Source organism: Macadamia integrifolia, chromosome 9 (genome assembly GCF_013358625.1).
Source record: "Macadamia integrifolia cultivar HAES 741 chromosome 9, SCU_Mint_v3, whole genome shotgun sequence".
Lineage (NCBI taxonomy): Eukaryota > Viridiplantae > Streptophyta > Magnoliopsida > Proteales > Proteaceae > Macadamia > Macadamia integrifolia.
This window is the reverse complement of record NC_056565.1, coordinates 13,156,910-13,174,535: the sequence shown is the minus strand read 5'-3', so window position 1 is coordinate 13,174,535 and position 17,626 is coordinate 13,156,910. Positions and strand designations below refer to the sequence as shown.

Genomic DNA, 17,626 nt, shown 5'->3' with positions numbered 1-17,626 from the left:
AACTCTCTGATGTTAGGAATATTTCGGATCTTAGGGTATACTAAAGGAATATTCCCCTCCTCTTATCTCGGAAATACCAACCGTGGGAGGGGTGGATGCCGAATTAACATGGGCAACTTTGCATTTGCCATGCCATCTTACGTGGAGATGACCTTGAATCCTACCATGTGCGGATTAAGATTGTTGACTAAGCAAAAAAAGAAAAGAACAGTTTCCAGATGAAGCACAAAGGCAGAGTATAGAACCATGGTGGCAAGTTGGCAACAAGAGGGAATAGTTGTACATAGATTTTAGAGTAGACGAATGAGTCACATTAGAGTACAAAGTTGTGGATCATTTTGTCACCTCCCGGCAATGATGACAATATGAAGAATTACATATTGGACATTTTAGACTTGGAGAATTTTCAAGCTTAGAGTAGAAAATGACCATTTTCCCCCTATAAACTTTCAAAAGAAAATGTTTTCAAAAATTAGAATTTGATGTTGTGGATTATTGTTGTTTGTCCTCTCAAGTCGGACATTACATTTTGATGCGAGAACTATGCGAATCGACGTCTGATTCTCTCTTTCATTATATGATCCGAGTCCCTACTTTATGCATATTTTTGTAAAGATTCTTGGTCGAAACCACAATCGTGTCTCACATCATTGGATAGTGCTCAGACTGAGCTATCTAACGACATATTACGCGTCGAATTCTGACTAACGGTTTGAAAGATATGACCCCCGAAAGTTGACTCCAAAGTTCGGTATCATATTCCATTCCGAGCAACCAAGGAGTGCCACATGGAGCCCAAACCCCTTTGTCCAAAAGCAAGCCTTTTTGGACAATTCTCTCTAGTTTTTTAGTCCCACATAAAAAATAAGAGAGAATTGTCTCAAGTCCCAGGACTATAAGTATAGCCTTTCCTTTCTTCCAAAAGAGGAGGAGAAAAAATTGAGAATTTGAGAGAGAGGATGACCCCATCAAGGTTTTGGCTAACTTCTTCCCTCTAAAATCAAATATTCTCCAAGTCTAAAAGTTTAACACAATAATCCTTCATTGAGTCGGGAGATCTAGTCCAGTTCGGTTCGATTTGGGGCTTGAACCACAAGTGTTATCTCCCCTTGTGTTATTGATTAAAGCCGGGTTTAAGGTATTTTTCTTCTCCTAATTGTAATTTAGAACTAGTTTATCTAATTTAATAGATTATGTTCTAATTTATTAATAATTGGTTCATTTAGATTAATTAGGTTTAAATAGTTTCGTTTTTGTTTAATATGGTTTATTAGATGTAACCCGATTCAATTAAATATGATTTTTGTTTAATTGGTTTAATTATATTCATTTTAGTTTTTTCCGGTTCAATTAGATGTAATTAGGTTCATTCAGACTTAATTATTTATTTATTATTATTTTTTTTTTGGTTTGTTTTAATTTAAATTGATTTTGAATTTACATTTGGCTTTATGATTCTACTTAATTGTTAATTGTTTTATTTTTTAGATCTAGGCCCTTGGATTAGGATCCAAGAACCTTAATCCTTCCTCCCTTTTTCTTTATCTCTTCTTCCTTTCTTCTCCTAACCACCAACCTCCCTTTTCTCCCTTCCAAATCTGAAACATACCGAACCGTTTCCATCTTCTTAGCTCTTCCCAAACATTCTTTCCCATTGCTGAAACCAAACCTCCTTCTTCTTCTTCTTCTTCTTCTTCTTCTCTTCTGTTCCTTGCTGCTGAATCCATAAACCTGCAACTACTTATTCTTCTTCTTCTCTTCTTTTCTCTTTTACTATGGTCGAATCCTCTCCACCCCCTTCTCCTTCCTTTATTTTTCCTTAACCAAACCTGCAACTTCTTTCTCTTCTTCTTCTTCTTTTTCCTTGCTGTTGCAACTGCTAACCAGTCCCACCGAACCTCCTTTCTCTTCTTCTTCTTCTTATTTTTCACTTCTTTTTTCCTGCTGCTGCAATTGCTAACCAGCAGCCACCAAACCTCCCTTCTCTTTCTTCTTATACTTCTTCTCCTTAACTGAGCCCAACCGCCCCACACAACTCCCTCTCCATCGTTTGTTTTTTTTATGGCTCCATGTCTTTTTTTTTTTTTTTCCCTCTCTTTGAATAAAAAACAGAACAATGCCTCTGTATTTTTTTGTTTTTCTTCATCATAGTCTTAATTGTTCAGTGTAGATTAAATAATTTTGATAAGTTAGTCCGTTTTCTGTTTTCTTTTCTCTTTTAATAATATATGGGACGTAGTTTAGGACGTAGACTAGTATAGGTGTGGCTGGCCTCTCAAACCGGCCCATAGCATTAGGACGTATTTGGGGAACGAGTTTGTGTTATAATTTCTTATTTTTTAGGGCTTTTCACCCTCTTTCTTTAAATGCAATAAAAAAAATTAGATCTTATTTAAAATAGTGCAATTAGTGTACTTGTATTCCAATTCATCCAACTTTCCCTTCTTTTAGCTTGTTTAGCTTTCTTTAATCATTCCATTTAGCTTCTTTGATTAGTTTAATTACTTAAGCTTATATATCATTTTTCACTAGTGTTTTTCTTTATCGTAATTAGTTGTTTTAATTATTTAATGGGTTCAATTAATATAACATTTAGACTCTAACACAATATAGGTATAGCATAAAATAATCATTAGACATATTTAATTTAGAAGATAATTAGCATTGCATTTATTTAGTTAAGAGATTCTCTTCTCATTAGCTTAACTAGGGTTTTGAAAAATGTTTAACTCATCTTAGATTAGCTTAAGGTAAACATAATTAGTGCAATTAGGTTTCATAATTAATTTAATTAAACTTTAGGTTTAGTTTAATTCTCCTATACTAGATTAGGTAGATTAGTAAAAATGCATTCATTTAATGTAATTAATCCATTTAATTTTTTATAAATTAATTAGGTCTCATTTAATTTATAAATATTTTTACCAATTAGATTAAGTAGGATTGCAATAATTTATTTCACAAATTACTAGGGATTGGGATTAATCATTTTAATTAATTCAATTTGGGATTTCATAAATTCATTAATCATTCATCTAGGTTAGGCTCAATTAATTGAGTTAGTTTAATTTAGGATTTTTAATTTTTTTTAATTAGCATAATCATTTCATTATTTGCATCATAACCTAGCTAGTATAATTTAGACACTTGGTTTAGGTTTTTCACATGTCATGCTTAGATACCTAGTTTAGGGTTTTCAGTGACCTAGATTTAGGACTAGTTAGTAGGGTACAAACAAACTTTGATCAAACAAAAGGAGATCCACCTTAAGGTCGGGCAGACTGGGTGCCTAACACCTTCCCAGTCTGTCACTTGACACTTGTCCAGAATCTTGGTGCAAACCAGCCTTATCCATCAGAGTCATTAGTCTCTCTCTCTTGATTGGGGGAGACATTTATGGGTTCTAGACCCTTTCTAGGCTGCGACTCCCTTTTACCCATAATGTGTATCCCCCCATTGGCATTTGATGACCAGGGGATACTATCTCATCTTATTAGGGTCGAACCCTAGCGTGTGTACAAGCGCTACGCGCCATATAGCGACCCGACGGAGATCCATGATACCTACAGATGGTAGGAAGATGGATCACCTGTACTTACAGTGAGGGCATAGGCAACCATGTCCTCATACCCGTATCTCACAGGTGCTTTGTGAGTACACTTCCCTTTATCCTTTGCTACAGTATATGAAACTTCTACTGCTTCCTGTTGTCCTGGTAAGTCACTGGATGACTCATTTTCTTTTGTTGTTTTTCACTCACCTAACTCCACCTGCACAGTGGAACCTTCTCTATTTTCACCAACTGTTTGTGAATTATATTTTGATTTCACCATATGAGACTCATCAAGCACAACGTCCCTGCTAACCACAACTTTCTGTGAACTTGGATCCTACAACTTGAATCCATTTATGCCTTTCTTAAAACCAAGAAAGATGCACTGCTTATACTTTGAATCTAACTTAGAACACTGTTCACTCTCAATATGTGCATAGGCTAGATAACCAAATATTTTTAGAATAAAATAATCTACTGTTTTTCCTGTCTATACCTCTTCAAGAATTTTACAATCAATCACCTTTGATGGAAACCTGTTGATGAGGAAACATGTCATATTCACTGCTTCTGTCCAAAATCTCTTGCTCAACCCTGCATTCAAGCTCATACTCTGAGCTCTTTCTAGAAGCGTTCTATTCATCATTTCAGCTACACCATTTTGCTATGGTGTCTTTAGAACCGTGAAGTGATGTGTAATCCCTTCAGCTTTACACAATTCTAGAAACGATTTGTACGTATAATCCCCTCCATTATCTATTCTCAAGTACTTAATTTTCTTTTATGTCTTCCTTTCTACCTCAGCCTTCTATTCCTTAAATTTAGTGAACACTTCACTTTTATGCTTTATGGAGTAGATTCAGACTTTCCTTGAGTAATCATCAACAAATGTCATGAAGTATTCTGCCATACCTTTAGATTTTATTGTTGAAAGACCCCATACATTGTTGTGTACATAATCAAGCACCTCTTTACTCTTATGTTTTGCAGTTTTGAAACTAACCTTGCACTGTTTTCCAAACACACAATACTTGTAGAAGTTCAGTTTATAAATTTTCACTCCCTTCAATAATTTTCTTTTATGAAGCTCCATTAATCCTCTTTCTCTTATATGTTCTAACCGCATATGTCACAGATATGTTTTATCTGTATCAAATCCTACATCTGTAGTCACAGATGTTTCACCTATAACAGGGTTCCATATGAGTTTGTATATGTTTCTTGTTAGTTGTCCCTTCATGACAATCATAACACCTTTAATAACTTTGAGAATTCCACCTTCTGCTATATACTTGTAGCCATTTGAGTCAAGTGCCCCCAAAGATATTAAGTTTTTCTTTAGTTCTAGTATTTGTTTCACATCTGCTAAAGTTCTTACTATCCTATCAAATATCTTGATTTTAATAGTGCCTATCTCAATGGTCTTAAATACAACATCATTCCCCATTAGGACAGACCCACTATTATATGGTTGATATGTCTTAAACCAATCTTTATGTGGACACATGTGATATAAACATCCAGAATCTAAAATCCAAGAATCAGAAGATTGATTCTTACCTGATGATATAGAGAGTATACTTCCATCATCTCCATCTGAACGGTCCGCCATGCTAGCTTCCTCAGATGCCTTATCTATATTTTTCTTCTTCAAGTCCGTCTTCCTCTTTAAGTACTCTCTCTTCATATGACCTTCCTTCTTGTAATAGTAATACGAGACCTTTGTCTTTGCCCCTTTTGATTTCGATCAACTCTTCCCAGATCCCGTCTGATTTGATCTCCCTCTTTCTTGCTCTTTATCACCTCTAAAAAGACCTTCTTCTTGAGATTTTGCACTACCAGCCTTCTTCATTGTATCATTGGACATGAGGGCGGCCGTGACTTCATCCATCTCAAGGGTCTCTTTCTCGTACAAGAGAGTCATTATCAAGTGATTATATGATTCTGCGAGCGATGACAGCAACAGTAATGCCTTGTCTTCATCCTCGATCTTAAGCTCAAGGTTTACAAGTTTACTTACGATCTGATTGAATATCTTAAGATGCTCTAATAGATCCGTACCTTCCTCCATCTGTAGAGAGTACAATTATTTTTTTACGAACAACTTGTTATTTAAGGATTTCGTCATGTAGATGCTTTCAAGTTTTGCCTATAACTGCGGTGCAGATTCGATACTCACAACATATTATAGGGCATCATTAGAAAGATTCAATCGAATAACACTTATCACCTTTTCCTCCATCTCCTCCCAATCTTCATCAGTAATTTTCGTAGGTTTCTTTGACTTTCTCAATAACTTTTCGTCAAACCCTGTTGTATCAGAAGATATTTCATCCTTTGACGCCAGAGAGTGAAATTGTTCTTCTCGTTGAACCGCTTGATATCATACTTGATATTCGATCTCTTCTCTGTCATCGTGATAGTAAACCCTAGAAAACGGAAACCTAGAGCTCTGATACCGATTTACATAAACGCAACCCTAAAACGATGTAGAAGATAATGGAAAAACAGAACAAACAATGCACATGGATTTACGAGGTTCGGCAAGGTTGCCTATGTCCCCGGTGAGATGAGATCCTGCTTCACTATCAGTGGAGAATAGGGTTATAGCGTTCGTCCTCACATCTCTCAGTATTGTTTACATTACAGAGAAAGAAACCCTCGCTACAAATATATAGTGAAAAAACCTTAATCCGAAAAGTACACAATTGCTCTCAAATAAAAAATTAGAGCGGGGGGCTGCGCCCCCTACACACCTGCTATGCAGGGGGCCTCCTACCCCCTTGTAAACCCCATGGCCCGTTGACTGGTTAACAGGACCACTGTCCTACCTGTCGAGGTGCTGCACCAATACTCCCTGGATTAAACTCTGACGAAATACAAGACATCGTACACCAACATGTGCTATCAAGTGACAAATAATGAAATGTTGTACTTATTCACTAATCATAGTGATGCCTAGAAAGGACTCCACAAAATAATAGTAAAAAATAAAATAAAAATACCAATTTGGTGTTAATTACCTATTCATATATAGCTAGATGCAAAAAGACCAAGATACCCCTCTCCCCGCTATGTGCGCTGAAAATGCTCCCATTTGACCCCACTTGTCGGCGTAGGTAACACCAGGGAGACCTTACATGTAGTGGTTCGAAAGAAAAAAAGTTTTGTTTAATTTGAATTTTTTTTTTTTTTTCTACTTTATAAGCGCTTTTGCCCTACGTTGCAATCTAGAAGACTAGAAATTGTGGATTTACGGTTCACCTAACCGTGAACAGCACATACCAGAGAAACTCTATAGGAAGAAAAACCTACCAGGAATTTGCTAGTACTAAATATTCATTGACACAAAAAATAATATTTCAGTCCAAGTCTTCATACAAGTCTGGTCGTCCTCCGTTGGAATGCATTAATGATTTAATGGTTACGTGACCTGCAGGGTTTCCACACTTGTTGAGTCGTATCGGGAATTGCATGCATTAATGATTTAATGGTTACGTGACCTGCAGGGTTTCCATACTTGTTGAATCGTAACGGGAATTGGCTAATTCGTCCATCTTGGAATCGGTTGAGATGGATCCTTATTTTCATTAGCAATGAATCAGAATATTTCTTCCAAGATTCCCATGAATCGTTGGCCTGAATTCAGGGGCAAAAGAATATTCCCGAATCATGTAGCCCTTATGCACAAATACTTGAGAGGAATGACGTCTCCGGGGGAGTGAAATAAAAAAACCTCAACCTTATGTAGCTCTCATTGCCCCCGCATTAACGTTGGGATGCTGACTAGAAAAGCTACCTTTGTGACTAGGGAGCTTCCTTTTCTCCATAATTATTTTTCTTTCCAATTTGTTATAGTTTCTACACAGTTGTCCTCTATTCCAATGCTCTATGTGAAAATTGCTTATTATCGTTCATGCATGATCATAGAATTAGAAATACATGAGATAAACCACGCACCCTAACCCATTGAAGAGAGTATTGATTATGAGGTTGACTATTATAAGTAGTGGTAAAAGTCTAACTGGCCGGTACCAGTAATTATTGAGGATTCTATTATTTTAATGTACGTGGGGCTTTATCGACCAGTGATAGGGTCAAACGATCCCTGCAGGCATTGGGGAAACATTATAATTAAGCAATATTAAGTATAAAATTGTCTGAATTTAGCTCCATCTATTCGTTATGATAGAATTAATGTAGTGCGAGATCATATAAAGAGGATGAGGAATATCGCCACTAAATTAAATGATCTGAAGTTCATTATCACTGATATCTGTTCATTCACGAAATAGAAGGAACAAACTTGGTATGAGTTGTAAACTCGGATGTCCTAAATTCGACTCCACTAGGTACACCTTAGGTTAGTCACACAGGAGCATAGTTATTAAATTCGGATTAATTCGTTTCATTAATTTAATGATTCGGTCAAGATATCGGTCAAAAGGCAGAGATAATAAAATTCGGATTCAGATTCGGATTCGAGAATTATTCGCTTACAAAAATAAAAGGTGGGCAAAAAATTCAGATGTTATTTTTAATATTTGCAATACTTGTTTCATATTATCTATCAGTTATCATATATACACAACATACAAATGATATAAAAATTAAAATTTAAAAGATAAAAGATAAAAATATTATATTTAGTCATCTCTTTTTTTTTTTTTTTTCTAAACTCATTTCCTATTTCTCAAATAATTGAATCAAAGAAAGAGAGACTAAGAGGGGGTCAGAGAGACTGAGCACAAATTCAGTTAGACCCACGTCACCCACCATGCATGTTCACCTTAAAGACTAGAGAGAGAGAGTAACAACTATAAGACTTAGTCAAACCAAAATGGGATGAAAGATTTTATTATTATTTTTTTTTTGGAATTGTGAGAGATTGCCTTAGGAAATATAAACTTTGTCAGTTTTTGTTAAAAAAAGAAGAAGAAAAGTAACATTAGAATAATAAATGCATAATAATCACACTATTTTCTAAAGGCTTATTGACTAATTCAAGATAAAGTTTTTTTTTTTTTATATGAGATAAAATTCGGTTATAATTTGGATAAAATTCAGTTCAACCGAATTATTCATGAATTTTAAAAAACATCTATAAAATTAGAGAATTTTTCAGAATTTTTTATTTGATTCGGATTCGGTCCGAATTATTTGTAAAATTCTATTTGGCCGAATTATTCGCGTTTAATTCAGAAAATTTAATAACTAGGCACAGGAGTGTTTAGTGCTCTTCACTGTTTTCAGCGAAAGTTGAATGGTTCTCATTCAACCCCGGTATGATTCGATCCATGCGATTGTCAATATAGGTCTGTGGGACTAGTCAGGCCGAAAACCTAGATACACGTCATTAGCAGAAAAAAAAAAAAAAAAAAAAAGGAATATCACCACTAAATGCCCCTAGAGTTAAAACCAACATAGAAAAATCTCAATAAAAAAAATATATATCATAAGATAGGGAAAACATTATAGAAACCCAAGTTAATGGTAAAAACATGATGCCTGTGTGAAAACATTGATGATAAGTGATGAAAACTAAAATCAATGTTAGAACCCTATTTTTATTGATAAAACTTATATTTTAATGGTAACAAAGACAAAAGAAAGGATATACAAATAAAAAAATCCATGTAAATACCTAGATCTAAATGTCAAAAACTAATATTAAAACATGACTGAAAGTAAAACCTATTCTAAATGCATGTGAAGAATTTGAAAGAATATAGCATATAGAATGAAAAGCCAATGAAAGAGATTAATACACATGATGTAACCATAACATCAATAACCAAACACAATATTCTACATCATCTTGGGTATGCATGACCAATACTTAGAGTGGTTGGATCAAACACACCTATTTTGCATGAAATAACAAGAAGAGAAAAAGAGAAAAATAATGAAAGCAAAGCAAAAAGAGTAAAAAACTATGAAAGAAATGTTAACTAGTGAAAGAATTACGAGATTGGAGGGTAGAGGACGCCTTTGACTATAGAGACTATAGACACTAAATCTTGTTGTTCCAGAAAGTGTGTCAACACTAGTTGAAGGAGTCTCTCGTAGATTCATCGAAAAGCTCAATTATTAGCAATTTCAGGAAAATTAGGGGTTTTTCCAATGACATTACCAAAATACCCTTATGACCACTTTAATCTTTCAAAAATTGAGTTGCTATTCTCGACTTAGACAAGTTTTTGAAACGAACTTGCCTGTATTATCAATTAGTGGGTCAATTCTCGTCCTCTGTCACAAGCATGTGCCTCTTCTTAGGCTATCTAGATCATCGGGTAGTTGCTCATAGAGTTCCCACTCCACTGATGCCTAGATCAGAACCATTTTTTTTCCTCTGACTTGATTCTTTACTCTCTTGCCCAAGACCAAGCCAACCCCTTTTCAAGAGAAGAATTTTTTTTTTTAAACGAATCATACTTCCAGGGTAATTTTTTACTTATTATAGATTATCTTTCGCTCGAATCTAAGGTTTGATGGAAATTCAATGAACTTTGACCATTGTTTCATTGGTTTGTGAGTAAAATTACCAAAACAACATGTGATGGATTTTTACCCCCAAATCTTCTCAATACGGTCCCAAATTTTTATTGCTGGTGTGTCTTATCATTATAATGTATGTCCTCAAATCATGTAAAAGCAGTTTGATTTAGCTACATTTTTTAAATTTATCCCCATTCTGGACCTCAAACTTTAGGACTCAATTTTGTTTTGTTTTTTGGCCAAATTTCAACTTGATTCGTTCATCATTGGACAGTAAATCTAAGCAACTTTCCAAAGAGATTTGAATCATAAAATTGGACCATTAGATCTTCCCAAATAAACATTTCGGCATGCAAAACATTTTTTTTACAATAAAAAAACAAAGTGCCACATGGCGGTTTCTTGTGGTACCACAACGGCTACTAATGCAATAGCTGCACATGACCATTTTGGCCTTAAGAAAGAAACTTCTCAACGTGGCAGAGGAGTTGGCCACTAAAGGAGAGAGAGAGAATCTAAGGGTAGGTACAGGTTGTAGGTACCATATTGTGTTCCATTGTCAAATTCTATTAATATAACTAAGTCCTAATTACAAAAATGTTTGAAGAGGAAGAATCAGTTGTTTTATGGTTGTCTTTGTTGGCAATTCGATCACATGATAGTGATGACATGATCAGTTTAGGTAACATAGATAGAAATAACGACATGTAGTGTCCAGTGTCACCGATGAGATAACAGAGCCACTTGATATGCATGAAATTGTTTGATACATCTTTAATATGTGGTACGGGTTTCTGGGTCAAAACTGGTAAAATTATCCTATTTATGCTCGGGGGCATTTTCAATAATGAAAATGATATTTTTGGAAGATCGGTTCTTCATGAAAAAGATAGATTGTAATTTACCTAGTCCAGTGCATTTGATTTCGTCACATTTTGATACAGTATGAAGAAGTTACGGCATTTGTAGCAGTTGAGGGCAATTTTGGCATTGAAGAATTTTTTTTTTTAAATGAAGTGTTCTCCATGTAACGATACGATAAAAATCCAATCTTTCCAACGGTTCTGATTTCATCGCGTTCCGATTCCGTATGAGAAAGATGAGTTATTGGAAAGGTCTAAGGGCATTTTGATCGTTTTATATGGCTGAGTCAGATGATTGAGTTTTCTGGAAAGTCGTAGAACGTCCAGTTATGGTTCCAAAGCACTTCGTTTCATTTCGATCGGATATCATATGAAAAAGTTATAAGTGATTTCGTAAAGCCGGTTTAAAAATCCAAACAAAAAATTAATCAGTATGCTCTCGGTGTTGGGTGGATTTTTCGGAATTTATTTTTGAAATTTAAAGGGCTTTTATGTAATTTTGATATTTTGAAGGTCTTATTTGATAAGGGGTGTTTAGCACTGGAAATATGAAGGCAGACGCTTATGTGTATATAAGAGAATCAGAGGGATCCTTAATACACGGCTCAGATTGAGACATGTCGGTCAGATTCAGATCTAACAGTTTGTGCAAGAACTTGCGTTGAAGATGCTTACCCGAGGCTTGTCATTGGTGGAGTCTATTAGATATGATGGTGTGGCGCCTCACCAGATTGAGTCTTGATTTTGTGTAGCGCATGCGCATAGAGTCTATAAAGAGATTCTCCATATCTTGATCTGAGCCGATCATATCATATCGGTTCCGATCTAACGATCAATATCGATGGAACTTTATTAAAGTTAGCTGACAGCATACCTTGAAACTTGCTACACTAACCAATCCGTGATCGACAACGCGTCAGCGCGTAAGTTATGATGATGTCATAGAGATTCAAAACCTATGGTTTAGATCTATTGTCCATTGGTTTAATCGGATAGCTCAGATTAAGATATACCTTTTGATGAGATCTACGGCTAGATTTGCTCCTCTGCTGCACGCATTGCCGGTGTAGCCTACACCACCCCTACGAAGATTTCATTTCAGGCTATCTCATTGCTCCAACTTCAAATGGTCATATTTCTCTCATTTTAACTCGAATTTGGGTGAACTAAGTTGCTACTTCTTCGTTTTTTCAATCCCTACACTATGAAAAAAAAAATGAGTTTTGAGTGAAATAAGGCTACTGTTTTGGCAAGATAAATTTTCCCCTCTTTATTGGTCCTTAAATGAACATGAATATTTGATGATAAATGTTCTTAGACCATTAAATGAGGTATAAGAGGTGGTTGAGGTGTGTTAATGATACATTAAATTAAAGCCAAGGAGGAAGAGAAGAAATCAAGGATGTGTTTGCTTTGAAGAGCAAGAAGTCAAGGAGAGAGAAGGTGTGAGCACCAAACTTGTCAGTACAAGTTTTCAGTCATCCCAGACAATCAGTTGTGAGATTCTCTAACATTTGATTTACATTATATGCATGTATGTATGTTAAGGTTAGTTATGGATGAATATTTACATGTTAGGTTAGTTGTGGATGAATTGTAAGCATGCTAGCTAGTTGTGAATGTATATGCTAGGCAGAGCTTGACTGTAGGGCATTGATATAAGCCCAAATTTACTGTATTCTTTATTGAGTGCTTAATGAGTGTTAAGCACAAAGAGTGAGTGCTCCTGTGTAGTGGGTGCTACACATTGTACTGGCACTACAAGTGTCATCTCAGCTTCGGCTTGAGAAAATTGGGTGTGGGTGCTCCAAACTGTGGGTGCAGTCAAAAGTAGTGTATTGAATAGGTACGAAGCCTTTACAGACACTACTCCAGGGATATAGGAATATTGTCGAACTTCGTAAAAACCCTGTATTGTGGGTGCTTGTTGTTTGCATTTTATATTGAAGTGCGTAGAATGTGGAATATGTGTGTACACTTGGAAGTGCCTATGAAAGATTGAGTGTGCATACGACTGTGTGCAAACAGGGACAGGTATGCCAGGTTTTTCTTGACCAGACATTAGACAGGTTTTTAGGGATCAAAATTGGGCTCACTGATTCAACCCCCCTCTCAGTGACTGTCGGGTTACAACAGAATCAATGTAGATGAGGGTACCAATTTGGATTGTCTTTGTAATAAGGTTTTAAAACTTGGGTCAGTCTTAAGATCGGTCTAACGTCAATATTAATCCAGTTCCCCTTTGATTGGACAGATTTATCTTTCTTTCTTTTTTTTAAAAAAAAATTTTAATTACTATAATATTCATATACCTTTCTAGTGGATCCTTATCACATCGGTCAAAGTCAAAATTAATCTTATCTGATTGATACTCATCAATCCGTTCTGAGTTTTAGAATCATACTTATTAAAAAATTACATTGCCATCCCCTGGACTTTTTGAAACACCAAAGACACCCCATATAAATTTAAAAAATAACAAACACATCCCTGTCATTAGTGTCACACCCCGTTCACACAGAACCGGACCGGTGACCGGGTTAACTCTGGTTAACCCAAACCTGCCATGATCATCTAATACAGTACCCACCACAGCATACACACATCTAAAATAAACGTTCAAAAGTTCAACGGAAGACCTAATTTACCTGTAAACACCCCGAATATACTTAATACCCAAATTGTAATATATAGATAAATACATGTGGGCCCACAGGCATGATATTTACACAAAAAGAATAACAATTCACATATCAAGTACACAAAAAGGGGTCATCAAAAGAATCAAAAAGTAAAACCTTGTACGGCGTCATTACTGAGTTCCCACAGCACAACCCTCGCACATGCAATCAGCACCGTGCTCATACTCCTCGGGGACCCACCAATCCTCATCGAAAAACTCAATTATGGGGCCTGACCCCTGATCTTCAGGCGGGTGACTTGCAAAATCATCTAAAAGAGGTGCGCACGTGGGATGAGCTCATTAGCTCAGTAAGTGAAAAGAAGGATCACACAACAATCACATCCATATGCACTATATGCTATGCGATTCATTGTAAATCTTATCCACCTAAACAACATTACTAAGTCTTTGGTTTTGTGCTACTACAACCACAGTGCGCGTATATCCTGGGTATAAGCCACGAACTCCATCCCATGATACGCCCATAGGGTTATCAGAGAAGGCCCACTGTGAGTACTCGAAAAATTAAAGCATGTCGACCACCGGCTCTCAACATAAAAGTAAATGATAGAAAAGTAAAGGTGTTGACTTCAGCAATTTAAAAACAGTACGATTGGCCCTCTTGAATATACCACTGAGGTTGCCGACTGTCTTAATGACCAGTCGGACATATGTCTAACCACCACAGTGACCTGACAATCGCGACCACTGCTTCCCCCCAAGTGATAACCCAACATCTCAACCCCTGTTGGAAAGGGTCGTAGCACGGGAAAGGATAATCCTAAACCGCATGCTCCTATATGACAAAGTACGATTGCATAGTGCCACCATGTCCCATACCACGGGCCACCAATGCACTCATTTCCAAGCCGACTGCGGTGCCTAGTCTAATAATGCATCATGCACAGTAATCTAACCATTCATCACATTAGCACATCAACCATTTAGCATTGAGAATGTAAAACAGAACACACATATCATAATCATATGAGGATGACTAATCTATACATAATTTGCATGATGACATGGCTAGTCTAGATACAATTGAATGATGTCAAACAAGCCTTAAAATAAATTCAAACGTCCTCTCCCCACTTACTTGTTGTGTACAAAGACTCACGTCTGGAACGGGTGAGATCCGGTGCAAGAAACGTAAGTTTCTAGTGAACCTATCATAAGTGAATGGGGTTAGCATTTCACCACCTTGGGGTCAAAAGTAACAAGATTTGATGGTTAAATCATGTTTAAAACCATAAAAGAAGGTTGTCCATTCGTTTTGATTCCATTCGGACACAAAAATCACATTGCAGGCCTCACGGGTGGGTCGGAGAGCACACCTGTCTCGGCCCACCTGTCTTCTCAGGTGGGCGGGCTGACTAGCCGGTCTTCTCAGGCGGACTAGTCATCCCTCTGGTTCTCACCCACCAGTGGGAACCGAGGGTCTGCCCTCTCAGGCGGGTGCCCTCAGGCGGGCTGGTTGGCCCACCGATCCCGGCCCACCTAAGGGGGCGAAAAATTGCATTCTTCCTTGAAACTTTCCCCAACCTTTGGAAAATCAAATGAGGTTTTTCCAATCATATTTTTCACACATCCAAGGTTTTATAAGATAATTCTAACCTAGATTTAAGTTAGATTTAAGGATTGAAAAGCCATCTTACCTTCTTTGCTCAAGAACTCTTCCAAAACCCCAAAATCACTTCCTAGCTCAAGAAATCACCAATGCTTCTTCAAATCCTTCAAAATCAACACATAGACTATCTATTAAACCTTAGATTCATCATCTCAAGTGGGATTTACAAGATTTCAAGGAACTCTACCCAAATCAAGGGTTTTACTTAGATTTGGTGAAAGTTTAAGAAGTATAGCCTTTGCTCACCTCCAATTGTAGATCTCGTGTTGGGGATCACTCTTTCGGCATTGGAATGGAAAGATCAAACCTCGGCATCGCTCAAAGTCATTCCTTCCTTCTCTTCCTTCCCCTTTCTTCTTCTTCGTTCTCTTTTCTTCCTTCTTTTCTCTCTCCTCTTTACTCTTCTCACCAACTCTTTAATGTAATAAATGAGAAAATGAAAAACACAATAAATGCTATTTATACTTTAAAATATCTAGTAACCACATGGGTGGGTCACTCAGGTGGACGGATGTCCGCCTGTGACCACCCACGTGAGGGTCGAAACTTAGCCAACAAGTGGGATTTTGATGGAATTCGACTCTCGGCATGTATCTCACTTTCGGCACAAGGTATATTATACGTATGCACTTTAGGATACGGCTATATACCAGTATTATCCGTACATGGCCTTATGATACGTGCACGTGCATGGCTTGGGTACACCCGTCTCCTCTGGCACTGACTCTGACTTATCTGACCAACCTGTGTTCAAAGTCACCCTTGCCATCATGGTCCATAAGGAACCCACCTTAACCCTCTCTGGTTTGGGTCTTGCACGGTTAAATCGGGTCAACCGCGTAATTAAACCGGGTTTAAAAAGTAGGGTATCACAATTACTCATTCTCGTTAAGTGATTGAATAATTGTTAGTTAATATGTTAAATGCCCAAAACACCCTCACGGAGAGATTACTATCTTACCCATCCTCCCTAACCTACAACACATCCACTCCGTAACCGATGAGATTGAAATGAGGAAGAAGGAGGTGAAGCTCTACACGAACACCAAAATAGGGTTTCACAACAATGGCGACGGACGATGGAAATCCGTGCCATTTACCCACCCGTCCACCCTCGACACCATTTCCATGGATTCCGATATCAAGAACAAGGTAAAGTCTGATCTTGAGTCGTTTCTCAAATCCAAATAGTAATACAATCGACTTAGTCGCATCTAGAAGCGGAGCTACCTACTGTACGGACCATCGGGCATTGAAAAATCGAGCTTTGCAGCCGCCATCGAAGTTCCTTTGTCACGACATCTACAACGTCGATCTCTCCAAAGACAAGCAGATTTGTTGTCCTCATCGAGGATCTCAATCGGATCCTGAGCGAGAAATCGACGACTGTTAGTTTTCTGAGGTTCTGAACTTCATGGATGGGATATTCTCATGTTGTGGGGAAAAGCGGCTGATGGTGTTCACCATGACCAGTAGAGAGCACCTCGACATGCCATCCAGAGACCTGGAAAAATCGACATCCACATACACTTTCCTTCCTTTGATTTTTTTGCGTTCAAGACTCTAGCGAACAGTTACTTGGGGGTCAAGGATCACAAGCTCTTCCCTCAGGTTGAGGAGATTTTCCAAGGCGGAGCGACTCTGAGTCCACCAAAGATTGGAGAGATCATGATCGTGAACTAGAGCTCACCCAGTCGGCACCAAAATCCGTGATCAATGCACATTAAATCAATGATGATGGAAGGATGGGTAAGATAGTAATCTCACGAGTGAGGGTGTTTTGGGTATTTAACATATTAACTATCAGTTATTCAATCACTTAACGATGAAGACTAACGACAGGGATGTGTTTGTTATTTTTAAATTTATAGGGGGTGTCTTTGGTGTTTTGAAAAGTCCAGAGGATGGCATTGAATAGAGACCAAAGTTCAGGGGGTGGCAATGCAATTTTCTCTATTTATATTTATTTTGCATAATTTTGTTAAGGATAAGGGGGAAACGAAATTGATGAACAATGAATTTGATAGGCCGAAGACTTGGATACCTATCGTTAGCATCGCATGGCAACTACATCAGTGTGAAACAAAAAAATTAATTAAAATAATTTGATAACGTACAATCCAATTTTAAATAAAAGGGGAATTTACTATCACTCATCTACACTTGGCCTATATTTGCTAAAACTCCCCTACCTTTTATTTTTTTACTGATACTCCTTTGCTTTTTTATTTTACATATCTTTCTCCCCTGTTCTTTTTAAATACCCAGATTACCCTTCTATTTCACTTATAACCTAGTACACTTCTTTCATAATGATTGGTTTAAAATATGATTTGAACCAAACTACTTACAAGTTTTGTCTCATCCAATCATCAAGTATATTGACATAGCTGATGTGT

General features: G+C 37.0%; 1 pseudogene; it reads left to right on the top strand.

The window, feature by feature from the left end:
- Positions 1-10,648: 10,648 nt before the first annotated feature.
- Positions 10,649-16,954, top strand: LOC122089529 (annotated as a pseudogene).
- The last annotated feature ends 672 nt before the right edge of the window (positions 16,955-17,626 follow it).